At 38.9% G+C, this 19,913-nt stretch overlaps 1 pseudogene; it reads right to left on the bottom strand.

The window, feature by feature from the left end:
* Positions 1-8,853: 8,853 nt before the first annotated feature.
* On the bottom strand, positions 8,854-15,654 carry LOC112320795 (leucine-rich repeat-containing protein 31-like; annotated as a pseudogene).
* Between the last annotated feature and the right edge of the window lie 4,259 nt (positions 15,655-19,913).

Below are 19,913 nucleotides of genomic sequence, written 5' to 3'. Positions count from 1 at the left end.
AGTAACAATTAACAGGTCCTGTTTGTTATGCAAATCTTTCAAAGGTGTGTTGTTTACACATCACCTATGGACAGTCTCTTTAAAAATATTCCCAGAGACGTAGATAGTGGAGGCTGTCTTATTATATGCCAAAATAGTAAGTATCTAGTTCCCATAGAACGCTGAAAGTCTAAAGAAAGAAATTCTCCACCCCCCATTCACGGCAGCTTAGTGGCACCGGGCATTTGTTGTTTCCACCAAAGAAGCAATATTTTAGTTCAATGGTGTATTTCACTATGAATTTGCAATGTCAGTGGATTTCAATAATCAGCTCAACATCTCTTGTGGGTTCACTGTTCTACACGGAAATGATTATCACATGTTCTGTGTTAAAATTATTTTGACACTATACGTAGAAGCTTAGCGGGAGAATTTTATCACCAAAAGGATTTTGACTAATGATAGCAGTCCATTTTGTTAAGGCTTAGTTATCATCTAAAAGAAGCACTGCATTTGTCTAATTTAGAGAACTCTCGAAGAGTTTATGGAAGAGTGCCAACCCTCCCGCATCCTCAGCTTGAAGGGAGTGGTTTCAGATGACTGACTAAATAAGCAAATAAGCTGCATTAAGAGGAAATGGCTGGGCTCCGGGGCTTGGAAGTTTTTACTAGATCAACCAATGCCAGTTGATCAAGCTTTATAGACATCACTTATATTCTTCCTGAAACTAATTTTTTAGGATTTCTCATGGCATGGGTTTATGAAGTTGAAAAAGGGGCGGGGGGGGCGAGTACTCTGCGGAGAGATGCCCCTGACGCATAGGGGGGGAAGGGAGGCGCCACGAGAAGAAAAGAGATTAGGATAGACTTTTAGTGAAAAGTTCTCAGGTGCTAAGTTATTTTTCAATAGTGCTTAGGGGGAAATTACACACATATGTATTTAAGTCACATTTGATCTTTTAACATAAAATTCGGAGTCAAAAACCTTTACTTCACTTTCCTGTTAAATGTCTTATTTAGTCTATGCTTTTCCTTTCCACTTTGATCATCTTTTTAACACCATTTTTTCACCTTCTTAGCTTAACCAGATATAGATTAAGAACGTTGGGTTTTCTCACCAGCTGTTCTGATACTTTTAATTAAAAGCCGTGGCCCCAGGGCAGAGCGCTCAGGTGGGAAGGGCACCGCCGAGCGCTCAGGACTGGGAGGGAAAAGGCCTCAGCAATACCAGCGTCCAGAGACCCTACGTCCGAGGTCGCCCTGGACAGAAAACCGTCAAAAGAAGCGAACGGGAAGTGCCCTGTTCCTACTGCGGAGCTCCACCTGTGCTGAGCTCGTTGAGCCCGGGATCCTCAGTGTCACTGTCGCACCCAAAATAGATCTGGCCACGACTGGGCGCTGGGGCCATTCATGGGGACTACCACGCACCCTCACGCGCCTTTAGCGCCTTTACATGCAGTAGAAAATAAAAAGGAAAGAAAAAACTCGTACGGTTCTCTACCTGCCGGTCCTTTCTGGATTTGGTTAAAGCCCAGTGACCCCTTCCAAGCTACGTGTTTGTAAAGGACCTCAGGTGGGAAGAGGCCACGGGGACCTCAGTCTGGAGCTGCGCTAAGTGTGTCCCTAACTCAACCAACCATTGGACCTGTGGTTGACCCTGGGGGAGAAATAATGGGTAAAGCAGCCTCCGCCAGAATGTCGAAAACTCCCTGGAGGCCCCTGAATGTTTTATGCATCAGAAGGAAAGGCCGGGATTCTGGTCACCTGGACTAGCAGTGGGGAACGGCTTAGCCCTCCTGGTGGAGCGGGAGTGGAGGCGAGAACCTCCTGAAGCCTACCAGGCCGGGGATGCAGGGGCCTTTTTCTTTTGACCGGATCACCACCCTGTCTCTTTAAGGCATAGTACAGTCTTTCGGTGCCTTACGCAGCCCAAAGCAGCGACACATTGCCAGGCTATTAAACTGCAGGCTCTGGCCTCCGGGAAGGGGACACCCAGCCACTGCATCTTTCCCGACCCTGCGCAGGGCTTCCAGCGAGGTCTGCCCCTTACCCCCAGGCTTTAGTACCCTGTCTGCTACTTGATTTGTCGGATTTGTCTCAAGGGGCATCCACCTTTAATTCACTGAATTTAACGTGGTCAAACAAATCAGTAGAACAGGCAGATCAAACAAAGAAGAGGGATTGACTAGTGTTTCTCCAGCACCAACACCCTGTAGATTCTAAAAAGCAACGTTTAGACTCTTGCCTGGCCCTTCTGGGAAGTCAGGTGCTTAAAAACACTTTAGAAAAGCCGAACGCATGGCCTCCAGGACTAGACACCCTGCTTGGCCATAAACTGACACAGATAAAAATTAGTCTTCATTTTATGCTCAGGTGACAGATCAGGAGCACCCAGAGGAAGCCCATGTGCATAAGGTCACAGGAACGTCCACAAACTACATAACCTGGTCATATAAATGTAAAGCCAAGATTTTAGAGTGAGCTCTAAATTGAAACTGCTTTGCATATGTTATGCATCTGGCTGAGGCTGTGAACATTGAATATTCAATAATTTTCAATGTCAACGTAAGGTTCCTTTGCCAAAAAAGCAAACTGTTAGACTGGCTCTCTCCTCCCCACCCCCTCTCTTTGTAGATTTCCTGCTGAAGTATTGATTGTCAAGGTCTCTGTAGGATTTGCAAACTTTTACAGTCATTTATGGTGTATGCAATAAAAAAGAGGCGATATGAGCATGCTCAGTCTAGGTGTAATGCAAAGATGTATTCGGTGCCCTTGGCAACTATCAGCGAGACCTGTTTGTCTTCGCAGAACACGCCCTTCTCTGCAATGAACCCCTCTGTACAAAGATTGACCCTTTACATTTCCAAAGCTTTGGCCCTTCAATGAAAAGACACACGTGTTCAAACCAGAATATTCAGTTATTTCAACCTCATTTCAAATCAAGGGTAAAAATGTAATTAAAACTGTGGAACAAGAAAGAAAAAGAATCTTTTTAGATTTCCCTACTGCTTTACGATCTCCTACCATAAAGAAAAAAACAGGAAATCGATCTCCAAGTTATAGTGTAATCTCTAACTGCCACTTATGTAACAGGATCCGCAGGACCTTCCTACTTTGAGAAAATAAAAGGATTGAGATTATACAGAGACAGCATACCATTTTAGAGTATATGGGACCAAAGGGGAAAGGAAAAATTTTTGAATGTTTTACAAAAAAAATTCTTGGCTAGTTATGTAAAGATTTGTTGCTAGATTTTAGTTTTATATTTTTCAATAAAAAACATATACACAAGAGGGCTGTTGTTTTACTCTGCAATTGTAGGCGGAACCTGAAAGCTTTATTAGAAACCTTATACTCCTTTACCAGTTTTACCTGTTCTCTCTTTTTTTTCAAGGCTATGTGTAGGGAATGAAGGGAAGAAAGAGAAAGAGACTCCTTTCTAAAATTTCCTACTTTGAACTCAGTAGGTTTTCTCATCTAGTGCTGCAAATAAGAACAGCTAACACATAGCTTCTGAAAGGTATTCAGAATCCTACACCTGCCATCTAGTGGACATATGAGAAAATGCTTATTCTAGTCATCCTGGACTCGGTCTCTCGCTGTTTTCATATTTAAAAACCAGGACAAGTCTAAGGGATGAAAAAGAAAAATGTAAGTTTAAAGATAAAGGAAAGAAAATAATTACATCAGGGACTTTATAACATAATCACTCAAACTCATCACATTTCCCTCTGTTTTTAGTAATCATTAAGGTTATCAATATTTGCAGTTAATCAATTTATTGTTATACTCATTTCTCTTCTGCATATCCTCTTCATGTACATTTTATGTTGTTTGTCTTCTTTAGGATTAAACTCATTAACAGTTGTAGATACAGTTAATATCCATATTAAAAAATTCAAGCCAAAGCTATTAAGTATCCCCTTCCTTTTTGGATTCAAAATATCCATAAAAGCCATTCCACTTTACAAAACAGAAAAAGGGAGAGAGGAAACAAAGAAAGAGAAAGAGAAAGGAATAAAGGAAGGGAGAAAAAATAAAGAGATAGAGTTATAATTAAACACTTTACACTAACTTTGGATGCCTTGTTCCAAGTATTATATTCCTTCAAAAATTGACTTCATCAAATATCAAAACACAAATAGGTTAAAACCTAGTTGGTTTTGACAACATAAAGTGTGTTTCCTTGAGCTTCACATTATAAAATATTGAGCATATGTGAAGGTTTGCTAAATTAAATAGTCACTAAAAGATCGTGACCATATTTTAATAACTGCTGATTTTTAGGGGAGAGTGCTTATAATGTGTAAGGCACTGTTTTATAGGCTTTTAATCAGTTAAAAAGCACATTGAGTACTTACAACGACCCTAGAATGGTTGTATTATTAGTAGCGTTTTACAAATGAGGAACCTGAGGATCTGAGTTATGAAGCTGTTAAATGCAGAGAAAAGAGACCAAAAGAGACCATCGTCATGGGATAAAACAGATATAAGATAGATCCACCAGAAGCAGTTGCTTTAATGTTTAAGTTTGGTCTGCAAAATATCAGATGTTCACATAAAAAAATAAAAATCAGTTAATTACCACTCATAAAAAATTAAGTACTAAAATATGTATGGTAATAAGCAAATGACATATTCATTTACCTCATCTGTTTAATACAGTTTAGGCCAGACATCATGCAAACCTTTACCATAGATTTGTCCTAGAGTCTAAACCCACTCGCACTTTAATTTCAAGTAAAGGAGTTACCAATGCTATGACAAACAGGCCTTGAAAAGCCCTCCAACATGCTGCCAAACATTTATCCCTGAATTGAACTGGCCCTAAGCAAAACATATACACATTCTGAACACATTTTTTCTTCTCTAGTTATGCAAAACATTCTCCTCTTTAAAAGACAGCTACTTTATAAATATGAGCTCATTTAAGAGTCAAGAATCTGAGATCATTACAATTAAATGTATTTGAATTCTCCCCATACAGCTGTGCTGTGAGAACCAGCTTTCACTTCTAGAAGCATATTGATAATTTTAGAAACTATAGGGAAATGTTCAGTCTTTGACCCAAGGTGTTGTGCTTTATTATTTCAATCCACAACATTTGAAATGTTAATTACTAAGTAGCACTGTATTATGTAGGTATGATTTTAAGAGCAGTGAATGCTTTCCAAAGCTGACAGCAGCTGGCTCAGGATTCCTGCTATGGTTTAATCCTCACAAGTGATGTCCCTAGCTGTGTCTTCCTGATCTCTCACATACCTCCAATCAAGATCAGACATCAGATGAAAGCTCTAGACTAGAGCAGTCAGGCCCTTTGTGTCTCTCCCGTGTATCCGTGTAGATCTAAGTGCACCTTCCCCTCTCAGGAAGATATATTGACGCTCTCACAGGAAGAGGAGATTCAACTCCCATTTAAGGTTAATCCCTCCACCTGTGTTCTTGATCTCACCCTTCCTGCCTAGGCCTGGCCTTGTTCTATCAATTATTTCTTTTTCTTGTATGTTCAAACTTTCCCCCTCTAACAGCTCCTTCCCTGAAGTCTATAAATATGTTCAAGTCATACCAATAAACTAAAAAAAAAAAAAGTTTTTTTAAAGGAACAGAATTTGCTCTCTCTCTCCCCCCTCATCCCCTTTTGGTATTTTATATATATATATATATATTTGTCCTTTACAGTGAAGAATCACTAGCCGGGGTGATTTCACAGTCTCTGGGCTCTTTAGCAACACCTTACTTTACTCCTCCCCCCACCATAATCTTGCTTTCCTTGGCTCCACTCCACAGGCTCTGCTCTTTGGAAGGGCCCTAGGGACCTCCTGGTTGGTAATCCAACAAGCACACATTTAGTCATTGTTGTATCAAGTTCACCAGAGTCTATGGCTAACCCTCTTAAACATTATTTTTATCTGTATTTTTTAACACTTTGTTCCAACCTTCTATAACAATTAATATGTCCTAAGATTTTTTTAAATCTTAGACTTCATTCCAAATATTCTTCCTGGGGGTCCTAAGCACTCTAACAATGTTCTCTACCACAACACTGGCCGTTGATTGCTAAATTGTACAGGAACTTGGGAGGGCCAACCAGCATCTAAATAGCATCCCTTTTCACACGCACTTCAAACTCAGTATTTTCAAAAGTCTCCTAAGTTGTCTCCCTCTCCTTTTTGGAGTAATGGCACCGTTATTTACCCAGTTGCCTAGGCCAGCAGTGTACCTGCCATCAGCACCTCTACATTTCCCACTATCCTGAGTTAGTATTTCAGTTCAACTTGCCCCTGGGTGAAAGTAAGGGCTTTATTTTTCTCACATAACCAAAGATCTTCAGGTAAGCAGTTCTCACCTGTTAGGGCAGCTAAACAATGTAGTTACTACTCAAGCTCTTTCTATCTCCCTCCATCTTTAGTGTGGGATTCTCATGCTCTTGGCTTATAATTTGCTTCCTTTATTATTATCTGCATTTCAGGCAGGCAGGGAAAGGGAGAGCAAAGGGCCAAAAAGATTGTGCCAACTATCAGAACTGCCTCCCTTTAAACTACTTCACTTGCAAGCACCAATAAGCTGATCATGTTTATGCCTGGTTGGCCAGAACTGGATCACAAAGATACCATTTGCAAGTATACATTACAAGAAGGTATCGTTGGTAGCCAGATCACCAAGCAAAATATATTTGGGGTCTTATTAATAAGTAGGTTTTTGTAAATTGGATTTCACTGTATAACAAGCTGTCTCAGAACTTGGTGGATTAAAAAAACAATAGTTATTATGTCTCCCAGTTCTTTGGGGATGCAGGTGGGGGTGGGGCAATCCTGAGAAGGCTCAGCTGAGGCTGGATTATCTTCAGTGGTCTCATGCTCATGTCTAGGACCTCAGCTGAGACAGCTGGGCATCCCTCTCTCTCCATGTGACCTCTTATCCTTCAGGAGGCGAGGGCTTCTTCCCACAGTGGTCTCAGGGTTCCCAGAAGCAAGAGAAGGCAAGCCTCAGTGGTCTAATACTTTTTAACCATGTGTTTTATATATTTGTTAATGTCCTGTCAGTCGAATCATTCACATGGCCAAACCCAGATTCAAGGGGTAGAGGGGAATGCTACTGCCTGATGGGAGGATGGTGCATTTGCAATGCTTATAGGGATGAGAGGAACTTACAGCCATTTTCTTCGAATTCACTAGAGTAAGAAAGTAGAGGAGAATAGGCATTGGGTGGGCAATAGTAGTGACTCACTCATCTGTCATATTTTAACCCCATTTTACCTGCCAGTGTCTTATTTAATAACACTTAAAAAGAAAAACTTTGTACATTCTATGTATCCCCTTAACTTTCTAATTCCCCGGCTTCAGTTCTTAATTAACTTTCACATCCATGATTGTTAAACTTTCTTGAGTTCTGGTCAGTTTGAAAATATGATCAAAATTATCCTCTGTTATGGACTATTTGTGTCCCCTTCACAAATTTATATGTCAAAGCCATAACTCCCAATGTGGCTGCATTTGGAGATGGGACCTCTAAACACGTATATAAGATTGAAAGAGGCCATAAGAGCGGGGTCCTGCTGCAATAGGATTAATGTCCTTATGAGTAGAGAGAAGAGACATGAGAAGGGTTTTTTTTTTTCTCTCTCTCTTTCCATGTGCACATCGAGAAAATGCCATGTGATGACATAGCAAGAAGGTTGCTGCCTAACAAGCAAGGAAGAGAGCTCTCACCAGAGGCAGTTTGCCAACACCTTGATCATGACCTTCTAGCCTCCGGAACTGTGAGAAAATAATTTTCTGTTCTTTTAGCCACGCAGACTGTGGATTTGGTTATAGCAGTCCTCACTGACTAGTACACGGTCTCTTTCTCAGAGAAAGTAAACAATTGCACAACACACAGACCATTATATGTGATGTCAGAGTGACTTTGCATACCTAGAATGCCACCTTCAAACCTTAAAGGCATTTGTGATCCTCAGGTTACAAATCCCTGCTCCCCAACAACATCCAAGATAGCTTTCAAAAACAATAGCTATTAACATGGTCTTTATGAATCTTTCCTGTAGTGTTCCCATCAAGACTACTCTAACAGTCAGTTTTTCCCTTTATGATACTTCTATTTTAAAAAACATACTAATTTATTTTAACAATAAAAGATTTTCCTTTATTTTAAGAAGATGTATTTTTGATGGTGGGTAATGAAATTTTGACCACTTTCCACTAAGATTTATATGTCAATGACCATTGCTAGGGTTCCTGGTTTATATCTGATATAGAAGGCACTAGAAGATAAAATAATAAACCACTGAAGGGTGTACTTTCTAATGAAAAAGTATACATATGTATAGTATTAATAAAGTAGGGGGTGCCTTAAGAGGCAACCACACACAAGAGATGTTTCCCTCTCTTCCCTTCTCTAAAAATAAATAAATAAAATCTTAAAAAACTAAAGGTAACATGAAACTATTACACAACTAGTACCTTTCACATGAAAATTATCTTTCTCTTCTCTCTCTCTTTCACACACACACACACACACACCCTTATATTTTGAACATTTAACATGTAGGAAAAGAGATAGAAAATTCCAGGGCAAAAAAAAGGAGATGCATTACCAGAATCAAACATTTTTGGCAGGCTTTCTAAACAGTAAGAGAATGAATTATATATTCAAAACAAATAAAAATCCATCAAAAATGTCATCCATGTTTCATAAGATAGACAAGAAAGACATGCTCCTATTAGATTGCTATATACATATATTTACAAAGCTCTTGTAACGTAACTACCCTTAAATGGCCAGAAATTGATACTCCTTTGATTACACTGGGGTTCATTCACTTCTTTTCCTCCCTTAGAGAATGGTTTGTAGCTTAGTTAAGCCTTGGGAATTTAGCTTACTGAAGCCCACCATGGTCAAAGTGAATGCTGCTTCTGCAATTTGGGTCAGAGCATCCCAGTTCCTCCCCCTGTGAAGCTAGGAGGATCCATCTTTTCATTTCTATCTCAGTGATCTTGGGAAGTCAGCATATAACAAGTTTCTAAAGCATTGTCCACAATTCTGAAAAGCTAATGGCCAAAGGCTAAGATACAGCTTGATTAACCCTTTGAGAAGCCACCCATGAAAAAGATGACCCATCCTTCATCACAGATGTTGTCATTATAGCTCAGGTCGAGCTTCTGCAGTTTGGCCAAGTGACCTGCCTGTACTACTCTCCTGAAGGCCAGGAGAGCCACGTCCTCAGGCACTAAGAAACAGCAGCTCAGCCTCCCTCAGCACTTGAAAGGACATTGGAAGTTTTCAGAAGCATCTTCAGGTTGTCACCAACACACATATCAAGAAAGGCTATTGTCAGAGGAGGGAGGTAAATTGATTCAGCAAGGGCAGTAAAAGTCTCACTTTCTAAAATACAGCACAGTTGTTGATTAGTAATGACTCCAATTCTGGTAAAAATCGGAGCCTGCTTTGTTGGTTTCAGGAGAGCTGTCCATCTTTTTGTTAGAGGATAAATTCAATTCCTGAAGGCTTGGGAATAAAGGTATAACCTGGGTCCGGAACCCCATATTGTTTGCTATTATTGAGCACTGCTTAAGGCCCAAAACTTCCAGATGCTTCAGTGTGGCCACCTGAGCAGGTGAGTCTTCAAACCTCCACCCAGCTCCTTGTTGCAGGAAAGGTCTAGTTTCCTTATCTGAGACATCCAGTGGTCAGACACTTTTTTAAATCCCTGAGCAATACCGTTTAGACTCTCACTGGTGTTTCTGATAATGGAAAGTTCAAGTATTTCAAGATTTTGGATCACAGGTAACAACTGACCCACAAACACTCCATCTTATGATTTTAAGGCACAATCCACAACTGCAAAAGTTTGTATCTTGCTTGCTCCTGGGAACTGCTGGAGAATCAGAGGCAAGTTTCCTCCCACTTTACTGATCCAGAACAAATTCAGCTCTTCAAGTTCAGGTATTGCTTTGAGTGCGTCTCTCAGTGTTCCAACAAGGTCAAAGGTACTGTAAGCCTGCACTTACCCAGCCTCAGGATTTTTAACTGGCTGACAACATGCATTTTCTGGGGGAGTGAACGGAGGGTTCCAGCCTTGAAATAAAGTCAGGAAAAAGCCAGTTTTTCCAAGTCTCAGAGATAAGGCAGTGAAGCAACCATTTCCCTCATGTTTGCTTTTGTTAATCTGCAGTTACTCAGATCTAGACACTTGTCGATGCCTTTTTGCCCAGCTTCTTCAGGATCTGCTCATTTTTTTCTGTGACCTGGAAATCAATTTCATTTCTGAAGTGAGAGGCTTGGCTCTGTTCCTGCCTCCAGGTGCTTAACATAGCACTCCAGTGACTCTTTTCTTACAAACAAGCTTGAGGAATTCAGTGGCTTTTCTTCCATGACCTGACTTAGATTCCTTAGCTTATAGATGGTGTTGTGTTCCTGGATGAAGAGCTAACCTTGTTAGCATTTAAGTGGAGCATCTTTGGTGAACACAACTTCTTGGAACAGAGGTTGGGTGGAGGTGGGGGAAGCTCAGGTAATCACCTTCAAGCAGAACAGATGAAGAGGAAGCATTGCAAATATCTTCTGTTCAGAAGGTACCTTTTATTTTGTTGATAGTTTCTTTTGCTGTGCACAAGTTCATTAGTTTGATGTACTCCCACTTGTTATATTTCCTTTTGTTGCCCTTGCCTTTGGAGTCAGATCTAAAAAATAATCACCATGACCAATGTCAAGGAAGTTACAACCTATGTTTTCTTGTAGGAGTTTTTAGACTTAAGGTCTGACATTCAAGTTTTTTCATTTATTTCGAGTTAGTTTTCGTGCATGTTGTAAAATAGCAGTCTAATTTCATTCTTTTGTATGTGGTTGTCCAGTTTTACCAATACCACTTATTGAAAACACTGCCCTTTCCCCATTGTATATTCTTGCCTCTGCCATTGTAAATTAATTGACCATACACGCATAGGTTTATTTCTGGACTCTCTATTCTGTTCCCTTGATCTGTGTTGATTTTTATGCCATTACCATACTGCTTTGATTACTACAGCTTTGTAATATAGTTTGAAATCAGGGAGCATGATGCTTCCAACTTTGTTCTTTCTCAAGATTATTTTGTGGTTCTATACACATTTTAGGATTTTTTTTGTTCTGATTCTCTGAAAAATGCCAATGGAATCTTGATAGAGATTGAGTTAAATCTGTAAATTTCTTTGTGTAATATGAACATTTAAGCCATATTAATGCTTCACAATCAAAGAGCACAGATTATCGTTCCATTTATTTGTGTCTTCAATTTCTTTCCACAATGCCTCATAGTTTTCAGTGTTCAGGTCTTTCACCCCCTTGGTTAAATTTATTCTTAGGTATTTTATTCTTTTTGGTGCAATTGTAAATGGGATTGTTTTCTTAATTTTTCTTTCTGCTAGTTCATTGTTCATGTGTACAAATGCAACAGACTTATATATTAATTTTGTATCTTGCAACCTGACTCTATTCACTTATTATTTCTAATAATATTTTAGTAGAGGTTTTAGGATTTTTCAAATATAAAATCATGCTATCTATAAATAGAGACAGTTTTACTTACTCCTTTTCAATTTGGATGCCTTTACTTCTTTTGTTTGCCTAATAACTGCTATGACTAGGACGGTCAATGCTTTGTAGAATAAAAGTGGCAAAAGTGGGCATCCTTGTCTTGTTCTTGATCTTAGAGGAAAAGTTCAGTTTTTTTCTTTTTTTTTTTTACCATTGAGTATGATGTTAGCTTATGGGTTTGTCATACATGACCTTTATTATATTGAGGTATTTTCCTTCTGTTCCTATTTAATTGAGACTTTTTATCATACATGGATGTTGTATTCAGATTTTCTATTTCTTCATGATTCAGTTTTTGAAGGTCATATGTTTTAAGAAACACATCAATTTCTTCTACATTGTCCAATTTGTTGGTATATAATTGTTTATAATAGTCTCTTGTGATCCTTTGTATTTCCTAGGTACTAATTATAACTTGTCTTCTTTCATTCCTGATTTTATTTACCTGAGCCACCTCCATTTTTTTCTTAGCAGGTCTAGCTAAAGGTTTGTTAATCTATTTATCTTTAAAAAAATAAATAGACCAATTCTTAGTCTTATTGATCTCTTCTGTTGTCTATTTAGTCTCTATTTCACTTATTTCTACTCTGATCATTTTATTTTCTTCCCTCTACTAAATTTAGGTTTCGTTTATTCTTCTTTTTCTAAGTCCTCTAGGTTGTGGATGTGCTGATGGACACCATTTTTGTGCTCTTTATCTACCTTATTAGCGTGGGCAGGTGCACCACCCCCCATGCTCTCCCACAGCCAAACTAAAGCAAGCAGGTGCATGAGTCCACACAGGGCACACCTTTTGAGCACCTGTCCTTAGTGGCCAGAGGGGCTTATATTTGGGGGCCCAAGAGGACTGCAACAATCAGAGAGACAGTTCTTGGCAGGCTACTACCCCCTAGGTATGGCACAGACAGGAGACTGAAACACACTCCCAAATGAAATGTTTCAGTGAAGTATTTGGTAAACTGTTGCTTATAGTAACTTGGAAGTCACATTATAGACCTAGTTACCTTGAGTGCCAGGAAACACTTTCTGAAAGTTAATATTAAAAATATATTTTTTCACTTTTGGTTATCTTTAGCAAGATAATGCAAGAAAAAATATAACATGATTAAAAAAAGTGATTTGGCCCTGGCCATTGTGGCTCAGTTGGTTGAGTGTTAGTTATCCCACAAAGCAAAAAGTTGCCAGTTTGATTCCCAGTCAGGGGACGTGCCTGGGTTGTGGGTCTGGTCCCTGGTTGGGGTGCATGTGAGAGGCATTTGCTTGATATTTCTCTCCCCCTCTTTCTTCCTACCTTCCCCTCTCTCTAAAGAAATAAATAAAATCTTTTTTAAAAGTGATTTGGCTGATTTATATGTAAAAGAAATAGAAAAAATTAGGAGCATTGTAGAGTTGAAAAATTCAAATATTTCTTAACTACAAGAGTAAAAAATATACCTAGTTCATTTGGCCCCTGGCAGGTGAGAACAGCACCATCCTCACTGGTAGGTGAAGTAGAGATAATCCCTGGAAATGACCTGTGTATTTCTAGGCCAGGAGATTTAGTTGCCAAATATATTTTCTCTCTAAAGCGGCAGCCCTGTTCCTTCAGCCTGGATTCTGAGGTCTAACAGCTATGTAACATACAAAAATTATACTGCATGGGCAAGAAATTACCTGTGGTATTTTTTAATTACTTTATTGTTGTTCCGTTACAGTTGTCTGCATTTTCTCCCTGCCCCCCACCCCAGCCAAACCCACCTCCCTCCCTTGCTTCCACCCTCCCCGTTGGTTTTGTCCATGTGTCCTTTATAGTAGTTCCTGAAAACCCTTCTCCCAACCTGTGGTATTTTAAGTCATACAAAGTTTACTATCTGAGCATAATTCAGCCCAGAGTTTCCCCATCCAAGTGTGCATCTGAGTTACCTGGAAGATTTGTTAAAACACACACTGGGGGTTTGAGTTTCTGATTCAGTAGGTCTGGGGTGGTGACCAAGAATTCACATTTCTGAAAAGGTCCCGGGGAATGCTAATGCTGCTGGTCTATCGACCACACTTTGAGAACCTGATCTAACCAATCCCGACATGTCCCAGTATTGACTCTGAAATTCTCTTGCAGCCTGTATAACTATGAGCATGAAACAGTTTAAGGACAAGCTTAATGGAGGTCACTTTGCTACACAATGAGTATTCTATTCAGCTTCTAAACAATTGGAAAATTGCTTTTCCCATCAATGGAAGGGGGAAATAATCCCATATTTACTTTACAGAGTAGACAATATACTGAGTCAGCAGTCACAGCATATTCAGTGAAAGACAGAATACTTTGGGACCAGGCAAATAGAAAAGCAAGCATTAGCAGCTGTATTGGTTAGCATTTAGATAACAGATGTACTCTGGTTACTTTGAACAGGAATTGATTGGGTACACAGTATTAAATAGCTTATAAAAATGGTAAGAAAGGTGAAGTAACAAGATGTAGAGACTGCCATTCTGCTCATTACTGTGTCTCTGCTATCTACAGGTAACTTGTACTTAATACATATTTTTTACTGAATAATGCCAAGAACTCATGACTATAATTGTTATCACTCTGCTCATTATGCCTCATTACCAGCAAATGTGCTTACATTCTATTTGGATATAGCCCAAAACTACTCAGCATGACATTGTTTTGACAGAATTTACTCTTGTGCTCGCTCTGCAACTGTTAGGTGGTAGGTAAGGTATGGACTCCATTTGGTATTCTGAGAATTAGATTTCTCAAGAGGTGATTTAGAGATGCTGTGGATGACTTTATAGAAGCAAACAATTCCTAGTTTTAACTAAAGCCATCCTTTAGAGAGCCACCAAATAAGCCTTGCTTTGAAATTGGTGTAGTTTTGTTGAACTGTACCTTCAAATAAATCAATTCTATCATATGTATATACCTCAATGATGTTGATTCCAAAAGTACACAGAAAATAGGGACTTTTTGTTTGTTTTCAGGGGTCTGTGGAAATGTTAATAAAAAACACATATGAAGACCCTGAAAATGAGTGAAAGTAAAGAACTAACCAAATGCTAGTAAAAGTGACTTTTATTCAACAAATTTGTTTAATGAGGTTTTTTTTTCCTGGTAAGGGAACTGAGTCCATGTAACCTAATTTATTTCTTCCCTCTGTACTTCTCATGTATCATATGATACTTCACTTTTAGAAAAGCAAAGTCAAATTTAACTTAGTGTTTAGGAGTAAAAGAGCTATTTTTGTAGCTGGACATTTTTTTTTTAAATCTAGAAACCAGATATTTGAAACCTGAATGATTAAGAGGGAAAGAGTTAAAAGAAAGATCATTGTTATTAGGGCCATTGTTAAGCAGCACCAGACCCATAAATAGGGGAAAATCTACTTTTCCTGAAGCCTCTTTATTTATGTGAGTAAACCTGTTCACTCAGGAAAGCATCACATCCTACCAAGAACTGCTCACACACCCGGCAGCATTCAGTACACATATCGCCAGCTCTCTTCCATTCTCTATTAACATCCATACAGCACAAATTGGTGATTGTGTGGTAACTAGGCAATTAACTCATGTCACCACTGTACTTTTTCATTAGCATCACTAAGAGTAGCATTACCCTCTCCATGACCTCAGCGTAAGTGATAACATCCTTAGTTGTTAAAGTGAAAAAAAAGTTAAGTGAATTTAGTATTGTGAAGGGTGATGGAGATGGGAGCCCTTTTTATCTTATCACGTGGCACAAAGAGTGAAAATGCGAACCTCTCTAAGTTGCCTCATTAGTACATCTCACCTCTTTTCTCCAAGGACAGATTTCTTACTTATTCTTTCACTTGCTAAGATGCCTTGCAAAGATACCCATTGTGTTCTCGGATTCTTCTAATGGAGGTCAATGGCTGTGAGAGCCCTCCCAGAGTCACTGCTTCATTTGGTTTGCCTCCTTCTGGGCAGTAGTCATGCTGACAAATACACTTGATATATCTGTTCTAAAAGCTCAACTTTGAGAATCCTATGGATTTTAGTTTATTAAGTGTCAACTTGGGATATAAGCAAGAACTATTAAATATTAAATCACATTTACAGAAAACTTACATTCAACGTTGGTCAAGTTTTTGTCCTTTAGGTTCATGTTGTCTCTGAGAATAAAATTGAAAACAGACTATTTAATAGTGTAGCCTTTCTTGAACTATGAGACACTGTAGAAGGAAACTTGTGCTAGAGAGTGGTGGGTATCTTACTGATTGAAAGCATGGGCTTGAAAATCACATTCACGTGGATTTGGGTCCATGTGCCCACATTACTGTTCAGTGAGAGCATGTAAGAAATATCTAAGTATTAGGAAATGCTTCCCTGAGGAAACACTCTTTTTTTCTGTGATGCAAAAGAGAATTAAGAGTTATCTAGGTACAGAGAAGAACATTTAGGCAGACAGACTAAGAGCCTGACATGTATAAAGGCCCAATCATGAGAGACAGGTCAGCACATCCATGGGTTCCAAATGTGTGCATGGTGTGTGTGTTGTGCGTGAATGTCAAGTTGGGTAGCTGGGGCCTGTGAGGTACAGCAGAGGATTTTAATAAAATTTGTGCTTTTGACAAATTATACCTGTTGCAGTACAGTTTATAGAGAAGATGAGAATTTATTGGCGGATCATTTAAAAGGCTATTGCAAGATTTAAGGCAACAAACAAGAGTAGTCTGTATTAGGGTGCTGGCAATGAAGATGGAAAGAGAGGTACAGATTCAAGGGCTATTTAGGAACCAGACTGATGGGATTTGGCTATTGGGAGGTGAGGAGAGGGAAGATCATAGATGCCCCCCAGGTTTTGACTTCTGGAACTAGATGGTTATTACATGGAAGATAGTAAAGAAAAACAGATTTGTGTGAGAGGACCTGAGGTTTCTCAGGGTGATTTTACATCTCTTAAGAGATCATGAGTTCTCAGTATTTTGTATTCACTTTTCTAGTAACTTGTATCCACTTTGTCCCTCCCCACCCATTTTCCGAAGTGAAGACAGAATTACCTTGCAAAAACCATAATTTGATTGCAACAGTTTTCCTCCTGCTTGAAAGCTTAAATTATTTTTAATTGCACTTAGCATTTTTTAAAGTTATTTTTTTATTTTTAAAATTTTATTGTATTTTACCCTTACCATTTTCTCCCCTATACCCTCTGCATCGCCCTCCCCCACATCATCACACTATTGCCCGTGTCGATGAGTTATTTCTCTTTTTTTTTTCTTTTTTGCTTGATCCCTCCACTCTCCCCCCATCCCCAGAGCTGTCAGCCTTTTCTCTATCTCTGAGTTTGTCTCTATTTTGCTTGTTAGTTCAGTTTGTTCATTAGATTCCACATGTGAGTGAAATCATATGGCATTTGTCTTCTCTGACTGGTTTATTTCACTTAGCATAACCTGCCTGGTCAGATCCCTAATTCTTCTGTTGGTATGAGATTTATGCTATTCTTCTCCTTGTTCATTATACATTCTTCACATTGGTTTTCTTTCAGCTTATTGAAAGCATCATGGGCTTCAGCCTACATGCTCAATAATCTTGGCTTCTTTACCTTCCACCTATCCTTCAGTTACCAGCTCAAACTTCTCCAAGGAAGTGTTCCTCTTACACATTCTCCTGGCCCTATTAATTTTCTTTTACAATACTTATTCTTGGTGGTAAATTTGCAGCTGTAAGACTGTTAAACTTCAAAGTCTTTACAGATGCCCACATTTGTGATGGTGGAATATCATGGTTTATTTGGATGCTGTGGTAGACAGAATTTTGGTCCCACTAAGATTTCCATCCCCTGCCCTGGAACCTGTGACTATGTACTTTACATGGCAAAAGAGAGTTTGTAAGTTTGATTCATTTAAGGACGTTAAAATGGGGATATTATCCTGGATTAACTGAGTGACCCTATCAAAACTTATGGGTCCTAAAAGAGGATAACCTATTCCAGCTTATGGTCAGAGAAAGAGATGTGGTGACAGCGAGTCACCACATCTGTGGTGACAGCATCAAAGAGGTGCTGCATTGCTGAGGGGGGAAGAAGGACACATGCCAAGAATGCAGGCATCCTCTAGAACCTGGGAAAGGCGAGAGAACGGATCTTCCCCAAAGCCCCCATAAGGGAGTGCAGCCCTGCTGACATCTGGGTGCGATCCCATGAGACCGTGTTAGACTTCTGACCTACTGAACTGTAAGAAGTAAATTTGTGTGGTTTTAAGCCAGAGTTTGTGGTAGTATGTAACAGGAAGACTAGCAAACAAATACAGATACAATTATGAATTATGTTTGTATAACAATTAATTCCAAGTGTATTTCTGGTCCATAGGTTTCTAATTTAGGGCTTACATTGTTTTATCAGGATGCTAAGTCTCATGAAATATGGTATTTTGAATTTATCAATATAAAAATGATCTTCAACTTTGATCTTAATTGCATTCACACTAGCATTCATGATGTCAGATGTTTCACTTCAGAAAAAATAAAACTCTAAGCTCTACATTGATTCCACAAATAGTATGAAGAACTTTTTTCTTTTCAAATATTTTGATCTTCAATTGGTTGAATCCGTGGGTTCAGCAGACCCAGTTGATATACAGGACTGATTCTAAATATATCCTGCCATTTTCTCCAAAGAATTTAAGATAAACTCTAAGAAGATCTAAATTGTTATTCCAGCTTGGTGGTGTAGGGAGAGAACTATCTGGTTCCCTCAGTATCTTTAAGATATGCTTGTGGAAGCAATCAGAGCATCCCCTTCTTTCCTCTCCCTTATTATATACTTAGTGGCATAAATTCACCTGTGTGTTGGGGAATCGGGGCTCTAACATTAACTCTCTTCTTCCCCAGACCTCAAGGAGGATAATGAAGCCCTGACATCAGTAACTGTAAATATGGAAATGCATACGTGGCAGACATTATGCTTTCTTCATAAACTACCCTCACAGCAGTAGCAAGGCATGTTCTGCTGGAAGTTCCTAGCATTCCATTCTGATTCTTTACTGCCCACAAATATGAGCTGAAAGAGTGTGTGTTTAGAACTGTGATCAATACTATGCAGATTTAAAGAGAAGCAGAAGGCACGCGTCACTTTAGGTAGAAAAATGTACAACCTAATTGAGACAGCCTAGACGTATTTATGAGAAGGGATGAAGGAAATAAATATCTCGTTGTTCTGTGATTTCAAAGAATTATCAAATTTCTACTTTGTGGCAGTACCAACAAAATAAAAACAGGAGGATCAGTGAAAGCAGAGGTTCATGAGGGCTGGAATTCCATAGGTCGTCAAGACTGAAAGGAGGGACAGAAGGTATGCTTGGAATTAAGCATCAGATTTGGGGAGACAGACAAAAGAGAAGACTTTCTAACTGTACCACTATCATAAATCTATTTTCCTACTCCCTGTTGCTGTTTAATATGAGTTTTAAACTGTTTTAATATTTTCACATCACCCTCTACACATCCTGCCATTCACTGCCTTTTAAACACTAGTGTCTGTCTCACCAATGTTAAAAAAATAGAAATCAAGCATATCCATTGAGCCCAAACATGATCGCAAAACCAAACAAAATTTCTTATGAATATATTCTCAAACACTATAACTTTAACCAATAAATTTAGCCCATAGATATTTCCTATCATCAGAGGACCTCTGAAACCACTATCTTTGTTCAGAGGAGAAATAGGGGAAAATAAAGACACTAAAGGATACACTATAGTTCCTGCTTCCCAGGAGCTTGCTGTTGTTCATCTACGCAGACTTCTTCTCTTGTGGGTAATATCAGAACCTTCTTGCTCCACCTTCTATGCTCACACAACATATGGGGCCCACTTCACAGAACCCTCAGGATTCTGATTTGTTATAACAGGTTGCCAATCAAAGTACTCTGCACCAGCCTACGTCATTCGCCTGCCACAGAGGGGAACATAGCTCAGGCTGTCCATTCTTGAATTTATATATAGGAGTGAAATTGTTCCTTCATCTAAGATCATAAGCTGTGAAGGTATAAATCCAGACAAGTTACCCACTACACAGAGGTACCTGAGTCAGAAATACAAAAAATAGATCGAGAGTAGTAGTGGTAATGGCAGGTGAAGAGAGAAAGCTAGAGAGAAAAATTTAGAGGGAGAACTCATGCTGTTTGAATTCCAAACTCCAAGTTGTGTTACTCAAATAAATTCTACTCCTATCTTTCTGTGGTTTGATTCTATAAGCTAATACATTTACTTTATACTTTCGCTATTTTGAGTTGGATTTCTATAATTTGCAATGAAAAATTTCATAATACAGGATTCAATATATGTGAAAGAGTTATAGAAGATAACATACATAACAAAATTATATAACTAAAAATCAATAAACATTCATATAATTGATATATATAT

The sequence above is a fragment of the Desmodus rotundus genome, chromosome 8 (genome assembly GCF_022682495.2).
Source record: "Desmodus rotundus isolate HL8 chromosome 8, HLdesRot8A.1, whole genome shotgun sequence".
NCBI classification, from domain to species: Eukaryota; Metazoa; Chordata; class Mammalia; order Chiroptera; family Phyllostomidae; genus Desmodus; species Desmodus rotundus.
Note: the sequence above shows the minus strand (reverse complement) of the source record. Positions and strands in the feature narration are given on the sequence as shown.